We start from the raw sequence: 18396 nt of genomic DNA, 5'->3' as shown, positions 1-18396 counted from the left end.
GTTCCCTATGCGAAATCGAGTGCGGAATCGATCGGGCGGGAGAACGGACATGTCGGGAATTATCAATCGAGCCATCTAAATGGCTCAAAAACGTACCATGTATTCCCAGCATTAGATTTTCTGGAAGATTTTCTGTAATTAGATTATTTTCTGTAAAGTACTGGTGGAGACTGGTCATTATCTCTGGTGCATTGTCTTCTGGTTATCTCCTGCTGAGTAGAACAATGCTTAATTGCTAGGTAGAGAGATGGTTAGATAGATAATTTCCAACATGTTGGAAATTATCTATCTGGCAGGTAAATCTTACAGAAAATCTCACAGCAAATTGTATGGTGTGTACTAGGCATTAGATTTACCTGATGAAGTAGGGCTAGCCCCTGCGAAACAGCTGTCAGATCTGTCCTTCCCCCCACTGCTGTAAGCTTTTTTGTGTCCCAAAAATACCCAACCACAATAAAGGGTATTTTAGCAGCTGTGCCCATCTTCCTCCATTCTTTTGATTGAAATCGTGGACTACCTTTGGAGCACGCTGCAGGTAAGCCCAGTGTGGCAGTATCCACCCCTGCTATATTTTGTGCAAGTGCTTTCTCCTCTCCATATTTGAAATTAATATGGCACCTTCCATATTCCTCTCAGTTCAGGTAGCGTTTAAAGGGAATTTTTTGACGGGAACTAATCAAAGACACAAGCAAGGTCTGCAAGTCAGTGTTGCACAAGACTAAGAAAATATTTAGAATTGGAATGTATTCTGTAGAACTATTCGTGTCTCTGAGAGTTGACTTGTGTGCCCAGCTTTAGGTAGAAGCTCTGCTCTGCAAGCAGCCATACAACAGTAGACGTCTGTCAGACAATATTTGCACACAGCAAGTGCAATAATCAGCATTACACAAGGTTGACATTCACACGTACTGCATCATGTAGGTGTCAGACAGTTTGCAAATCTGATTTTTCTCTCATTGAAGTTTTGCCTTATTAAAGAAGAGTGCTTGTTCTGCAGCCAGCCGGCAGACATGACTGAGTCCCACACAAGCATGACAACTTTTAATGCCTTGCTAATTGTAATTGCCGGTATTACGTCCGTCAAAATGGGCTTTGGCCTTCACCATGCGGAACCTGCTGTGAGTGGCTGAGCTGCTGAGAGAGGTTGACTATTTATACAGGGCAGACCGTGGCATATCAATAGCCTGTAACATAATCTATAGATTCCAGGATTCAGACACTCTCGCCGTCCATCTCAGTCTATACGCTGATTGCGCGGCCTGAAAGGATCCGTGTTCCCAGCGAGACAGATGTTTAGTAAATGTCTGGTTTTGGGGAAAATGGCAGCTTTCCCGTATTATGATGTTTATGTCAAGTTAACTGTATAGACTATGGAGGTTGGAGGAGAATACGTTTGCTGTAAACTATCAAAGTTGCTATGGATACATTTACAGAGTTAAAATGCCACCTGTTTATTGGTTTGTGCTCATTAGTGAGATTTCCAGCAACAATGGAAATAAGAAAATGTTCTCCTAGAGTGGACATTATTATAGCACGTAAAAGAAGAGATCCTACAAACCTTGATGACGACTTTCATGACTTATTACTGATGCTCCTAGTAGAGCAAAGGACAACTAAGAATGCCTCCAGATTGCTCTGTGTTTGGACAAGGCCTTTTCTTCTTTACAGGTTTTTTCCACCACTCCTCGCTTCCCTCCCCATAGTTCTTCGCCAAGTCCTCTTTGGCCAGCCTCATTTTTGAGAACCTTTTGAGTACTTTGGTGATTTTAATCCTCACGTTTTATTTGTAGGGTGTGTATTTAATAAATGTTTCGTAATTGGTGGGCAGAAGATGGTCTTCCATATCTTGGCCAGATGAGATCATGATGAGGGTCACTGTGGAATCAACTGAAAGTCTTTAATCAATTTCCACTAAAGATTTATCAAAATAATTTGGCCTGGCTGATAGAAGGAAGCAAAATCAAGATGACTGGATCTCCACCTGGATTTTTGCAGTTGTAGCTTGCTTTATCAGTGACTGGATAGTGCACTGGTTCAGGAGACCAGGGTTTGAATCTTGACTAGTCAAGACTTCCAGCCTAAACAGTGAGGAAACCTTGGACAAGACTCCTCTGGTGCTTCGAGTCCACCAAGAAAAAAGCGCAATATGAATGTTCCATGTCCTGTCTTTATTCAAAATATCATAGCACAAAATGCACACAACATTTCGGCCTATGGCCCTTTGTCACACTGCGTATTTTGTACTGTGGTACTTTGAATAAAGCAAACTACAATTACAAAAATCCAGATGGAGATCCAGCCATCCTTGTTTTACTGCAACGCATTGTTGCATCCTTGGTGGATCCGGGTGTGGACTGGTCGACTACCTGGTGAATTAATATTAACCACTTCTCTACCACAGGTTTTTTTTCCCCTTCAAAAGCTCTTCCCCTTCATTCGGTAATAACGTTATCACTAATTATCACACTGAAATGATCTATACATTATTTTTTTGCGGGAAAAACTAGGCTTCCTTTGGGCAGTACTTTATGCTAAGAATTATTTTATTTTATATGCATTTGACAGGGAAGAAGAAGAAAAAAATGAAAAAAAAAAACACAATTTCTCAGCTTTCTGCCATTGTAGTTTAAAAATAAAATGTGCTATTGTAGATAAAACAGACACATTTTATTTGCCCATTTGTCCCGGTTATTACAATGTTTAAATTGTGTCCCTAGTACAAAGTATGGCGATAATATTTAACTTTGGATTAGGGATGAAGGAGTTTCAAAAATAATGAAAATGTATTTAATTTTTCTATGGTAAGTGAATAATGGTGTATTTGGAAGTAGTTTTACTTTTTGGCCACAAGATGGTGCTATACGTACTCAGTTTTCTAAAAATAGAAAACAGAACCAAATATTTACATGTGTTTATAGGTGTTTGTAAACAAGGACGTAGAAAAGCGTGGCAGAAGTTGCTAAGTGGTTAAGCAGTGTGAACAGTGGGTCTGTCTGTTGTGTTTGGACTGGCTGATATAGACCTCAGTCAGTATGTGGCAACCTACAGGCTGGGTGCATACATAATATAAAATTAAAGGCTGCGTCTTATGTCATATTTTCATTTTATGTTGTGTACATTTTTTCACTTTTATGTAATTTAATTTTTGAAGTTAATTAGTACTGTATTACTTATGGGTTGGTAAACATTTGTCCAGGGACATTTGTCACATGCTGGTGTAACTAAGATGAAATGATATTATGCACTGTTATGCAGCTCTAATAGAGGCTTGTGTCTTAAAAAAAAAGTGATTATTTTCATGTTAGAAGTAAAATGGATTTGGGAAGTAGAAATTGAGTTACAACTAAGGTGGGTGTGTTATAATGCTGCTAGGGATCGGGTTTTGTAGTAATATTTGTTGTTATTTTAGTGTTTATGTTAATGAGGCATTGTATCTTAATGTTTTATGTACATATGCATGGCAATGAGGAAGGGTTACAGGAGTGCAGAGCATGATCTGTTATCAGATTATGCTGCACCCATCACTCTGAGCCGCTGCGTAATGGCTGCCGTAACTAGGAAGTAATTTACATATGAGCAAGGTTAAAGCGTCTCCACGCAGCTACGATGGCAAGCCCCTGATGAGTCATAAAACGAAAACCGGTAGGCCGTGGCCTCGTAGCGCTGAGTGGAGACGCGAGACTGGCAACAGAGAGGACATCCGGATGATTTTCATTATATGCGCATGGTTTTATTCCTAAATGTGAGTGTACTACTTAACTTTAAAACTTTTAATAAACGATATTACACTATAGCAGCTTTATTTTGAGTCTGTTAAGGGAGAAGGCTCCGCTTCTGGACAAAGGATGAGATCTGATTGTTATATGCGTAGAAAGCTGGCCTATCATATGGTCATCAATTTTATCTGGTGAGCCCGCAGCTGAAACGAGTGTGCACACGGGGAGTGTGGTGTTTACACATTGAGCACATGGGTGACCAGTCACAGCTGTGGAGGTGTGCATTCACCTGTCTTAACCACTTGCCGACCGCGCACTCATACCGCGCGTCGGCAAAGTGGCAGCTGCAGGACCAGCGACGCAGTATTGCGTCGCCAGCTGCAGGCTGATTAATCAGGAAGCAGCCGCTCGCGCGAGCGGCTGCTTCCTGTCAATTCACGGCGGGGGGCTCCGCAGGCTAAATGTAAACACAAGCGGAAATAATCCGCTTTGTTTACATTGTACGGCGCTGCTGCGCAGCAGCGCCGTAAGGCAGATCGGCGATCCCCGGCCAATCAGCGGCCGGGGATCGCCGCCATGTGACAGGGGACGTCCTGTCACTGGCTGCACAGGACGGATAGCGTCCTGTGCAGCCCTGATCTCCGGGGGGGGGGGGGGGAGCAGGTAGGAGAGGGAGGGGGGAATTTCGCCGCGGAGGGGGGCTTTGAGGTGCCCCCCCCGCCAGCCACATGCAGGCAGGAGAGATCGGACCCCCCCAGCACATCATCCCCCTAGTGGGGAAAAAAGGGGGGTGATCTGATCTCTCTGCCTGTTACATGATCTGTGCTGGGGGCTGCAGAGCCCACCCAGCACAGATCACTCAACACAGCGCTGGTCCTTAAGGGGGGGTAAAGGGTGGGTCCTCAAGTGGTTAAAGAGAAACTCCAACCTAGAATTGAACTTTATCCCAATCAGTAGCTGATACCCCCTTTTACATGAGAAATATAATGCTTTTCACAAACAGACCATCAGAGGGCGCTGTATGACTGATTTTGTGCTGAAACCCCTCCCACAAGAAGCTCTGAGTACCTTGGTACTTTGGCAGTTTGTTACAATGGAAATTGCTGTTTACAGCTGTCTCTAACAGCCAAAACAGCTTGGAGCAGCTACATAACCTGCCCACAGTAAAAATGTCACCATGTAATAAATGTCAGAATGTAAATCGGGGAGAGGAAAGATTTTACAATGAGCAAACACTGACTAAATCATTTATACATAATTATGGTAAAAATGAAGCACTTTTTTTTTACTACATTATTTTCACTTTAGTTCCTCTTTAAAGCAGTATTACGCTATGTATTCTTCTCTGTTTTGAGGTACGCATAAGAAGAAGGCTAAGGGATTGTGAGATGTAATCTGCAATACGCTGTTTATGCTGATCATAATCAATTAGCCATCACATTTGGTGAGCGTGATACCTACTATTGTTGTGGAGGCCTGAATTTGTGGACTTTAAAGTGGACTGTCTTGGTATACCAAGGAACTGGGCTGTGTTATATTTTGGACCTTTTTCTGGCTGATGTAGAGCGCTGTACTAAACTAGTACATTTTTACTACCTTCTTGGTGCATTTTGTACCGCAGATGCGTTTTGCGTGCGTTTTAATGCGTTTGCGGTTGACATATACAAAACACATGTGCATTTTATATGCGTTTTTCATGCATTTTTATATTTCCATTTATGCAAATCACTAGGAAGACAATAGGAAGCGGAAATGCATCACAAAACAATTTTTGGGGGAAAAAGCGCATATAAAAACGCGTGAAAAATGCATACCATTGCGTTCCCATTGACTTTCATAATGTGCATTTTTGCTGCGTTTTTGATGAATATGCAACAAAACCTGTTTTTTTTTTTAAAACGCACGCATCCATGCATTTTTTCCTGCGGCCCATAGACTTCCATTAGCGGCAAAAACACAGTGTTTTCCGCAACGCTAGCGTTTCTGCTATGTTAGCACCTAGCCTAATGCAGACCCAAACTTTTGCACAGCACACAAGGAAAAGTTTTTATACCACTTAAGGGGCCCATACACCTAACGATTTACAGCCGAAATACGGCCGTTTCGATCACAGTGATCGAAACGGCCGTGAAATCACTGCGCACACCGCTGACAGAACGATGGATTTCCGTCCGAAATCCATCGTTCCTGTCGACTCCCGTCGATCTATCCATGCGGAAGATTTTTCTCAGTCGCCGGCGGGTTGGGAGTGTGTTGATAGCGGCGTTCGAATGCCCGACGACCGACGCAATACAGCAGGTATACATTACCTGCTCCGCCAGCGTGAGTCAGCGCTGTCACCTCCCGGCTGGCATCTTCTCCCATCACCTTCTGCATCACGGCATCAGTGTATAACTTCCTGTGTCACTGCAGTGACAGCGGAAGTACAAATAGAGGGCGCTCTATTTGAACTTCCGCTGTCACCGGAGTGACAGAAAGTTATACGCGTATGTGTGATGCGGAAGGTGATGGGAGAAGATGCCAGCCGGGAGCCGATGCTGAGAAGATGCCGGGACCAGGCTTCAGGTAATGTATGCGGGGGGAGGGACAGGCGGCAGCTCAGCAGATGGTGAATCGGTTTCAGGCTGAAATCGATTCACAATCTGTTTGCAGTAAGGTGGCCATACGATCCCTCTCTGATCAGATTCGATTAGAGAGGGATCTATCTTTTGGTCGAATCTGATGGCAAATCGACCAGTGTATGGCCACCTTTTAAGCCTCATCTAAACGGGTAGATGAGGCTCCGATGTGCCTTATCAATCGAGTCGCTGATGCGGCTCGATTGATAAGATCCGACAGGACGGAACTACCCACTGCCCATTCCCTGCTCGATCCCCGCGAGGGGACAATGGCAGGGAATCGAGCGGAAGATAAGCGGCGCCGGCGTGGACGAGCGGGGAATCGAATGCGGCACATGCATGGCGAGCGGGGACGCGGAGAGCGCGCACGGGGACGCGGAAGAGGCGATCCGGCGGCTAATCGAGCCGCCGGATCGCAGCCTCATCTACCCGTGTAGTTGAGGCTTTATAGTTGTTGAAGAAATTCACTGCTTTGTGTTCTGTTTGTTAAGGTAGATTAAAATGTCTAATTAGTTCTTATCAGCAACTGTAAATAAAAGGCAGGAGAGCTCTGGCTGGGCATCTCTCCATGTAGTGAACACTGGGGCTTAACACATTTCAGTGCCTTCTGTAAAAGTGAAATCACGTAAACCTTTCTTTTAGGATTTTTCATACATTGTAATGAAGATTTTCTTCTTCCCATGAAGGTTATCATGCTTGGCTAGTCTTTTAAAGCAGAGAGGAAGTTTTGAGCTTTGTTGCGCTTTAAGGCTTAATTCCAAAAATTAGACAGAGACTACGCACCCTCGTATTTTACCATATATATCAGTGGGAACATTAGAGAAAACACCTACCCTGCTCTCTGTTTCATTCTTCACTGCTCAGCTTGCTTCTAATCAGCCCTGATAAAATCCCCAACTGAGCTCTGGCTTTGCTCAGGAATCATTATAGCTGAGTCTGTCTTCTCTGATGTCTTTTCAAGCACCAGCCTGCCCCCTTCTGGCTTTGCTTTCCTGTTCTGTATATTTGCAGCATCACAGAGAGCTGTGATGAGATGGAAGGAGCTGCTAATGTAAGGGTATATTGAAAAACATTTTCTTGTAAATCTATATTTGTTATTCATAAGAGGTTTTTAGAAATGGTGATTTCATTTTGCACACAGCCCACTAAATAATATGCTTTTCTGATGAACTGTGTTTTGCATGGAGTTTTAGTAAAAAAAAAAACCCACAAAAAACGGTACACCAGAGCGCCGAAAATACCAGGTATAGTATTTATTTTGTAAAATCTATCGAGGGATATGTTTTTTTTTTGTGCTAAAGCGTTCATCTCTGGTTTCCTTTAAAGCCTCTTAGAGGCATGTCGCTTGGCAGGGTTCAGGGCTTGATCAGTCATAGCGCAGAGCCAACCCTGTACGGACATGTTTTGAACCAAGACCACCCAATATTTCCGATCAAATGATTACATGGGTTAAACAATAACTATTATTTTATTATATCACAGATAACCCCATATCCCAAACAAGATGCCAGTCTTGATATTAAATTAGGGATTTTTAGTGAAATCCAACTTGTTTAAATAGATCAAGGGTTAACTAGGTAAACATTGAGTCAAATAATTTGTTAACCAATAAAATCACATTTTATCTCATGTTAAAAACACACAAATACACTTTTTCTTATAGGCAAAGACCATCACAAAAATGTGTAAATACACGATTATTACAATAATTACAAGATCAACCCTATATGGGTGAATTTATAACAGAATCAAGTCCCTATGTTACCGCTCAGGCCTAACACGGTCTGCCGGATACAGTAATAGGGACAATAAATACCCGTATCAACAACACTGTCAAAATGCCTGTCGAGATAATTTCAGATTTTTTCCGACGCGTTTCGTGAACCCTATGACAAATGACGTTCACTTTCTCAGGAGCACAACTTTCCCCGGCTAAATAGAAGGTCGTATAAATGGTTATTACTCCTCCAAATCACAAAAAAGTTCAATTCAAATACTATTGTATGTTTGGATCATCCAGACTGTTCCGGGTAATTGCACATATCCACCCAAAAATTAGCAATCCTGATCTTGTAAAGGTAGGTGAATCATTGACATAAATAGCAATCTCCTATTTTCAACAGTGTTTGATGCTTTGCTGTTTGCATTGCACAATTGCGTAGGGGATGAGAATTCAGCATGCGTTCACTGTACGGACATGTTGCTAGTCTGCAGGAGGGATGTCGCGCGGAGGGCGGGGTGAGTGGGGAGAGCAATGCTCTCAGTCAGCTCCTGGCTGAATTGATCTGCCAGGCTAATCATTGGTTGAGGTGGGGAGCATCAGGGTACTGCTGTACACAATCTAGATTCTCAGCAGAAGCAGTTGTTATTGGCCACCTCGGTAGAGTTTCATCTAGCATGTGTACGAGGCTTACGAATCTAGCATGTGTACGAGGCTTACGAATCTAGCATGTGTACGAGGTTTATGAATCTAGCATGTGTAAAGCTGTTAAAGCAATGCCACGATGTATCATTCAACAACAAGCAAAGCCGGGACAAGGACCTCCAGCACCCAGGGCTGAGACACCAAAGTGCGCACCTCCATCCCTCCTACCCCAGCCGACACACACTGATTGCTGTTAAGGCCCATCCTCACGGGGGACGGCCGTCGCCGCAACCGCGTGGCACGCGCGTGTTGCGGCGACAGTTCCCCCGTGTGTATGATGCGCGCGCCCCGAACCGTCGCCCGTCGGAGCTGTCGCCAGGCGATTGACATGTTCAATCGCAGGCTACAGTCGTCGCCGCAACCTCGCCGGAACTGTCGCTAGCCCCGCATGTGTATGCGGGCTAGCGACAGCTACCCACACACACCACACGGAGCTTCCGGCGGGGGGGAGGAAACTCGGCGACAGCTTTCGCCGCATCGCTAATCCCTCTGCTGCCGTGTGGATGCAGAGGGATTTGGCGACGAGCTGTCGCCGAACTGCCGCCGAACTGTCGCGCACACGCTCCCGTGTGCGGCGACAGCTACAATTGTACCCCCGTGGGTACTTAGCTTAAGACTAAGTGGCGCCCCCGGGCTCCAAAACTCACCCAACACCTTAATCCAGTGATGGCTAACCTTGGTTCTCCAGCTGTGGTGGAACTACAAGTCCCATGAGGCATTGCAATACTCTGACAGCTCTAAGCATAACTCAGGAAGGCAGAGGCATGATGGGATTTGTAGTTTTGTCACAGCTGGAGTGCCAAGGTTAGCCATCACTGCTAATCTCTAGTAACCTGACTTGCAGTCACTGCCAGGTATCCCCTTTTCTTATTTCTCTCTGCTTCAAACACAATAGGGGAATGATAGCTGAGTGAGTTGTGCGCCCCCTCCTACACTGCGCCCTGAGACTTGAGCCTCTGTCGCCTCTACCTCGGCCCGTCCGTGACACCTAGCAATAAACGAGTCCATTGTGCAAATACTAATCTGCCCTTTGGATGTCACTCGCACATGCGCTGCCCCATTGTCACATTGCCAGCTAACGATCGCTTACAAATGATTATTCGTATGATCGATTGGAAATGATTGTATGGGACCACCAACAGACAAAAATCTCTTAACCAATAGATCAGATTGATGGGCTCGATCCGAAAATCGTATCAATTTCATTAATTTGATCAGATTGGTTAGGGCATTTTTTTCTGTTAGTGGTCCCAAGCAATCATCTCTGATCAATCATATGAATAATTGTTTGTAAACAATTGTTCGCTAAACTGTATCGTTACCGGCCATCTTAAGCCCTATCAGGCGATCTTCGATCAACAACCAGCTCAGGTCGAACACTTCCATTCCAGCGCAGGAGATTTGGACACAGCCGGCGCCACCATAGGCCGTAATAGGAATTACAGTGAGTAACTTTGCTAACGTTACTTATAAAACACTATAATTCAGCCTTCATCAATTGCTGGAAGCTGAATTATTTCATTCCCCACCATCCATGGCGGCCTGGAGAAGGAATAGTATTTAATGTCGCCGGGAACTTGTGGAGGAGCAGGATAAGCCATACCGGCTGTGGATCCATCTGAAAATGGCGCCTGCGAATAATGCCGCATGGTGTTGCCGCTAATCCGTTTGTCGCTTATCGCTATTTAACAATAAAGCCTTATCGTTATTTAGCGTTAAAGCCTTATCGTTATTTAGTGTTAACACACAGAACCCTCTCTGTACCTATCCCTAACCCCTAACCACCCCCCTGGTGGTGCCTAAAGGTGCGTACACACGCCGGACTGGAGGCAACGACGGGTCCGTCGTTACCTCCCGCTGGGTGGGCGTGCCAATGACAGTCCGGCGTGTGTACGCACTGTCAGCAGACTGATACGGCTGCTTCTGAGCGATCCGCCCGGCGGATCGCTCAGAAGCAGCCGGATCAGTCTGCCGACAGTGCGTACACACGCCGGACTGTCGTTGGCACGCCCACCCAGCGGGAGGTAACGACGGACCCGTCGTTGCCTCCAGTCCGGCGTGTGTACGCACCTTAACCCTAACCACCCCCCTGGTGGTGCCTAACCCTAACCACCCCCCTGGTGGTGCCTAACCCTAAGACCCCACTGGTGGTGCCTAACCCTAACCAACCCCCTGGTGGTGCCTAACCCTAAGCACCCCCCTGTAGGTGCCTAACCCTAAGCACCCTCCTGGAGGTGCCTAACCCTAAGCACCCCCTGGTGGTGCCTAACCTAAGACCTCCCTGGTGGTGCCTAACCCTAAATCTCCCCTGGTGGTGCCTAACCCTAACCTTGACAGTGTTACATTAAATCCATTCACCGTTTTGCAGTTAAATAACTTTTGCAGTTTGGCTTATGTAGGTTAGCTATTGATAAATAACGTTACTGTGCGCAATAACGTCTGCTGTTTGGCATATGAACGGTGCTATTGATAAATAACGTTACTGTGTGACATTTTTCTTCTTTTTTCCCTGTGCGCCATTATTATGCAGTACTAACGATAAACAGCGATAAGCGTATCTTTTTAATGCAGCGCCATCTTTATGCATAGGCGCTGTGCGCCATTATTCACTGATCCGAGTGGCTGTATCCTACACCCAAGTCTCCCAGCGACGATTCCTCTCGTACGCAGCCCAGGTAGATTAAAACCAACAGGTGAATTAAATCCACAAAAACAGATGGGCCTGTAGAAGCACAGACAAGGTGCAGTGTTGCAGGTTACGGCCGCAGCTCCGGTCTAGTCCTGAATATTGGCATTCACCAGCAGTGTGAATGGTATAGATGGGGAAACCGGGTGGCAGAAATTAAGAGTGAACTTATTTGACTTGGAATAAAAAGCGGGGCTTTCAGCCAAAATACAGTCTGGGCAGTTTATAAGAACATTGCTTGATTATGATGTATATGGGAATCATTCACTTTTGCGGAGTTTGGAGGGCAGGGGGGAAGGGAAGGGTAGCAGGAGGAGCGCGCTCTCCCTCTGTGAGCTCGCATAGTACGCCATGAACAGCTGAATCAACTGAAGAAACTGTAAACACATTACTGGTTGCTATGAGAAGCAGTCATGGCAATATATTCATATATTCACAGAGAGAGAGCAAACAATAGGGAACACAGGCTTCCAGTACAATATACTGCTGTGCTGCCTTCAGACAAATATAACCAATAAACTACTTTTAAGTCGGGATTCACAACATCGCAAAAAGGACATGATTTTAAAGGATATGCAATCTGAAAGAAGGATATCGAAACTAAAGTGAAAATAGCATAGTTAATAAAATTGCTTATTTTTTTTACAATATTCATTTAGAGATTATGTAGTCAGTGTTTGCCCATTGTAAAATCTTTCCTCTTCCTGATTTACATTCTGAAATTTATCACAGGTGCATCCTTAGTTCTGCCGGGTGATCTCTGCAGGAATGTCTGTTACTGAGACTTTGATGCACAGAGGGAGATATTTCTTGCTTGGCAGTTGGAAAAAGCTGTTATTTCCCACAATGCAATGAGGTTCACATGCAACAAACTGTTAGGACCTTGGTCATGACATCACCTTGTGGGAGGGGTTTCACCACAATATCAGCCTTACAGACTCCCCTTAGGATCTAATCGAGAAAAGGCAAAGACTTCTTCTGGGAAAGGGGGCATCAGCTACTGATTGGAATGAAGTTCAATCCTTAGTTAAAGTTCCGCTTTAAAGGACAACTGTAACATAAGGGAAATGGAGGCTGACATATTTATTTCCTTTAAAACAATACTAGTTGCCTGGCTATCCTGCTGATCTTCTGCCTCTAGTACTTTTAGCCATAGACCCTAAACAAGCATATTCTCCCTCTCTTTTCAGACGCATTTGTATGTCTCTGAGAGCACGTTGTGGCATGGAGTACTCAATCTGGTGAACCCAGTGTCTTCTTGCCCTCATCTAGTGCCAGTCTTTTCCTCCTACATTCTGCACATATGCAGATAAGGCGCAGGGCTGCCAGGCAACTGGCATTATTTAAAAGGAAATAAATATGGCAGCCTCCATATTCTTTTCACTTCGATTTGCTTACCTGGGGCTTCCTCCAGCCCCTAGAGGTCTATCTGGTCCAGCGCTGCAGTTCTCCTGCCTTCCAGTGCGCCGCTAGCCCCTCCCAAACATTGCGCTTCTGTGTCTGGGAGCATTCTGTGCTTGCGCAGTTTAAGTATTTGTGAACTGTGCAAGCCCATTACTGTTAATTAACGTTAGCCTCGGGATCACAATCGAGAGAGGAGCGCAGACACGCCCACGCATTTGCAGAAGCTAGTGGCCACAGCTGAGTTGAGGATCTTTCAGAGGGGCAAGTGGCGCATCGGAGGGCAGCAGAACTGCAGTGCTGGACAGATAGACTTCCAGAGGCTGGAAGACCCTCCAGGTAAGTAAAGCTTCATATTTTTCTTTCAGCTCGGGTATCCTTTATAAATCACGTCCGTTTTGCGAATTTGCGAAAAATCATTTGTCCCATACGAAATGTATTTCAATGGCATCACATTGTATTTCAAATTGTGTGCGAATCTATGTTGGCAAATTTTCTGCATTTACAATTCGGACGGCAGGTCTGCATATTTTCCTGTTTGATTTGTGTTACTATGCAACTTATTGGGGAAGCTGAAAAATTGCCAAAAAGTTGAATAAAATTGCTTATTTTTTACAATATTCATGTATAAATGATTAAGTCAGTGTTTGCCAATTGCAAAATCTTTCCTCTCCCTGATTTGTACTCGTTAATCATTTATCATAGGTGGTAAAATCTTTAGTCCTGTCAGGTGATCTCTGTGGAATGTTTGTCTCTGAGATTTCTAAAACCAGTACAAAATATACCAGGTCATCCAGAATGCCGAGGAGAGTGGGGCGTTGTCAAAATTCCACACATATCTTATCAGTCTAGACTAAGCACCACTGAAAGGGTTGGGTTACAAACAATATACAACAATTTATAGCTATAGGAAGTGTTTCTGATGCTGAAATCAGGAAAATTATTGTAAAAGTGGATATCCTGAATAATTTAGTGCATTCTATATGTTGTTAAGGTGTTTCTTTAACTGGTGTTTTTAAGTCTCTTACTATGATAACAAAGCTATTGAAAGTGTCTTCTTGGTTGATTGACATTGTGTTGTGCAAAAATGTCAAAACCTTAGGCCTCCTTCACACCTACTTAGCGCAGATGGCAGTGAGATCAGAACGCATCGCGTACAGGTACGATTGCACGCCATCTGCGCTGCTGATCCCATCCATAGACAGTGATGGGATCAGCTCTGTGCTTGCGAGTAAAATGCAGACAGCAGTACGCAAGTGCTTCATAGCGCATCGTACTGCTGTGCAGCGCAGTAGATGTGAACAGCAGAAGAGCTGTCTATGCCCTTCTGCCTTTCCTGCATGTCACCATGTCATACGTGCTTCCAAATGCACACGGAAGCGCGTATGATGTGAACGAGCCCTCAGTGTGGGGGGAAGGGTTGAGTTATGGACCCACCATTGCCACGGATGTGAGGGTATACTTATAATATACAGTAATTATATGGATTACAGCTATAGGACAATATTGCCCCTCTTGTTGCAGTTTATGAACAGGGAGATTTTTTATTTGCTTGTAGAGATATCGCGAAAATCAAATTTTCCATACGTGAACTTCCGCAAATGTTTGAGAAACCGGCAAACCGCCATAGACTTCAATGGGAAGGCAGATTTTAAAACCTACAAAGACTGTTTCTGGCCACAAAAGTGATGGAAAAGTTGTTTCAAGGGGTCTAACACCTGGACTGTGGCATGCCGGAGGGGGATCCACGCCAAAAGTCCCACCAAAAATTATGGGGTTGCTGCAAAGTCGGGTTTTAACCTCTTAAGGGCAGAAATCACATTATGCACAACTTTGGGTGTCAGCGGTCTGAGGAGTGTCTCACACAGAGAAATGCAATAATACTATCAGAAAACAGTGAAATAATAATGCACTGGAGTGGTTCTGTGCCTGTAACTTAATGAGGCACCAGCAATAGTGTGCACACAGCTCTGGGTGTCAGAGGGCTGTGGAGTTTCACACACACACACACACACACACACACACACACACACACACACACACACACACACACACACACACACACACACACCACAGAAGACTAATGTGTTAGCCCTTAAAAGGGCTGTTTGGGGTGCTTTCACAGCAAGTGAAGAACAAGAACACAGACCTAGCTAATGCTTTCCCTACCTATCTGCAGCAAGTCTGACCCTGCTCTCACTAACAGTCAGCAGCCAGCAGAGAATTCATCCAATATGGCCACCGCAACTGCTTTTTGATAGGGGGGTGGGGGGTCCAGGAAGGGGTGCTAGCCGATTGGCTGCCATGTGTTTGCTGACTGTGAGGTAAGCGGTCAAAGTTCAGCTCAATGATGATGTATAGGGAGCAGGTCGAACACGCCAAATGTTCGCTGTTCGCCACAAATGCGAACACGGAAGTTCGCAGAATACTGTTCACCGGCGAACTGTTTGGGCCATCTCTATTTTTTTGTTCTCACTTTCTTTTCTCTCCTCTTTTTCTTGACTGTGTATTATATTAGTAAATAGTTCTCAATATCACTAAATATGCTGATGGCGTGATTATGTTTTTTTCCCTTCGTTGTGGGTTTGGTGGAAACAGGAGGAGGGGAGTGTTCGTTATTATGCCTATTTTGTTAGATTCTGCAATAATGTATGTAAACTACCATATAGGATTATTAAAAAAGGCACTGTTGTGACATATAGTAGAATACAGTAAATTATTCATGATAGCCACTTTTATGGTAATTGTCCTGATTTCAGCATCAGAAACATTTCCTATATCTACAGTATGTATTGCAGTATGTTTGTATGTAGCCCCGCCCTCCCAGTGATGCTTAGCCTAGACCAGTGATGGCTAACCTTGGCACTCCAGCTGTAACAAAACTACAAATCCCATCATGCCTCTGCCTCCCCGAGTTATGCTTAGAGCTGTCAGAGGATTGCAATGCCTCATGGGACTTGTAGTTCCACCACAGCTGGAGTGCCAAGGTTAGCCATCACTGGCTATAACTGTTTAGATAAGCGGAATACTCCTCCCAAAGCATTCTGGAAGACCAGGCATTATTGTTATTGGTATCAAACATTCCGCAGAGATCACCTGACAGGACTTTAAAGTTGTCGCCACCTGTGATTAATTTCGGAATGTAAATCAGGGAGAGGAAAGATTTTACAATGGTCAAACACTGACTAAATCATTTATAAATTAATATTGTAAAAAAAAATAAGCAATTTTATTCAGTGCGCTATTTTCACTACATTTCCTCTTTAATAGAAAACTATGTGCTATTGTATTATTACAGCGCCACTTAATATGTTGGCAGTTGGCACTTTATAAATCAATGATAATATTAATTATTATTGATTTATAAAGCAGCAACAAATTCTGTGGCACTGTATATAAACATGGAGTACAAAACAATAAAGACAATGGAGCTTTTAAAGATTTCAAAGGTTGGAGAGTGGCGGATGTGTTGTGGAAGGGCATTCCAGAGGAGGGATGAAGCACGTGTGAAATCTTGTATGGACAGTAAAATGAGTTGGGATTTCTGCTCCGATTGGAAGGAGTAGTGTGAAGGTCAGATATTAATATTTATTATAGGAGAGAAAAGTTTTCTTGTTTTGTTTTTTTTGTATTCTTTTGTAAAAAAATAGAAAAAATTCTCGGTGGAACACCCCGTGGCAAAACTGCAGTACTTTCATACCTCCCACTAATTTTGAAAATAAAAGGTTCTCTCAGACACAATGATGCAATGAACAAGCAGTCAGAGGCGCCACAAGGATAAAATTAGCTAAAATGTAAATAGAGGAGCCATTGGGGGACTTACTTCCTCCAAGTAGACAAGATTCTGTTAATAATATTCAACAAAAATGTATTTATTTACATATGTCAAAGTGCAGTGCACCCCGTTTCGCAGATGTGATCCCACTTCATCAGGCAATAGACGGAGCATACAACAATAGCAGGTCTGAACAAAGCCAAGCGCCTCCGTGGTGGAGGGTTATTACCCCTTTCTTCCGATCTACAGAGAGCAACTTCTTATTCCTGAGTGGGGTCAGATCTAATCTCCCCAGCTGCCTTTGGTTGCCTGGATGGTAACCCTGGTTTGTGAGTATATTTATACTTGCTTAATCAAATTCACCATGTTGCCAGTACATACTACACCATATTGGGCTCTCAGTGTCCTCCTTTCTTTGTGAAATGCAGTGGATTACTCCTATGTATTACTGCATCTCGCCTAGGGCATCAAATGTCTAGAAACAGCCCTGGGTTCATTAAGAGGTAACCTGGCTGATTATATATATATATATTTCCTTTATATGCTCAGCTTTCTGTGGGATGACTTGTGATGAGTTTACAAAAAGACAACCTAAAAAAAGTATACATGGAAGAGAAATATAACAGAGGAGCACTTATGACGCATCTGGAATTTCTTTTATTTTCCATAGTGAACAGGAGGAGTTTTCCAACATCTGTGAAGGTTGAAGCCATCCTAGGTACTGAAAAAAAAGATATTTAATGATTATTTTTCCTTGTGCTACGCACAGTTAATCAACGTTTAATCAGCGGGTAATCACCGCTGGCTTACTCTTTCCCAGGGACCATAAAGATGGGGAGGAGGCCAATTACCATCTCCAGTTTAATGCAGCGGCTGGCTCTGCGGTCAGACGGGTGTTAGGAGCGCTTTAAACTTGTGCAGGTACAGCCAGTTCCCCGGCGCGGAGCACAGACGCACCTTTGTGCTGCGGTGGGGAGGGGAGCGGGGGCAGCCGTGTGAAGCCTTCGCCTTGACTTTGTTGTGGTTTGGCGAATGAAAACAGCCAGTTGTCAGGAGAAATTTCAGGAACATTAAACAGAGCGGGGTGAAGCAGGCCAGTCTTTTTTGCAACCTGCCACCCTCCAGCTGTGGTAAGACTACAAATCCCAGCATAGCAGAACTTGTGATTGTGCAGCAGAAGATTGGATTGCATTTAGAGGACACCTGAAGTCAGAGGGATATGGAGGCTAACCTGTTTATTTTCTTTTAACTACTGCCGCCCGCCCGTAGTAAAAACTACACCGCATTTGTGGCTGCCTAAGCCTGATGCAGCGTTGTTTAACCACTTCACAACTGAGGGGTTTTACCCCTTGAGCACCAGAGCAATTTTCACCTTTCAGTGCTCCTTCCATTCATTCGTCTATAACTTTATTATTACTTACTGCAATTAAATGAACTGTATCTTGTTTTTTTTCCCCACCAATTAGGCTTTCTTTAGGTGGGACATTATGCCAAGAATTATTTTATTCTAAATGTGTTTTAATGTGAAAATGGGAAAAAATGTGGAAAAAAAACATTATTTTTCAGTTTTCGGCCAATATAGTTTTTAAATAATGCATGCTACTGTTATTAAAATCCATGAAATGTATTTGCCCATTTGTCCCAGTTATTACACCGTTTAAATTATGTCCCTATCACAATGTTTGGCGCCAATATTTTATTTGGAATTAAAGGTGCATTTTTTTTCAGTTTTGAGTCCATCCCTAATTACAAGCCCATCGTTTATAAAGTAACAG

The 18396-nt window shown here is 43.9% G+C and overlaps 1 protein-coding gene across 5 annotated transcripts in view; it reads left to right on the top strand.

The window, feature by feature from the left end:
* FGGY (FGGY carbohydrate kinase domain containing) overlaps nucleotides 1–18396 on the top strand; it is a 339037-nt gene that overhangs the window by 164330 nt on the left and 156311 nt on the right. The window lies entirely within an intron of this gene.

Source organism: Hyperolius riggenbachi, chromosome 6 (genome assembly GCF_040937935.1).
Source record: "Hyperolius riggenbachi isolate aHypRig1 chromosome 6, aHypRig1.pri, whole genome shotgun sequence".
NCBI classification, from domain to species: domain Eukaryota; kingdom Metazoa; phylum Chordata; class Amphibia; order Anura; family Hyperoliidae; genus Hyperolius; species Hyperolius riggenbachi.
Note: the sequence above shows the minus strand (reverse complement) of the source record. Positions and strands in the feature narration are given on the sequence as shown.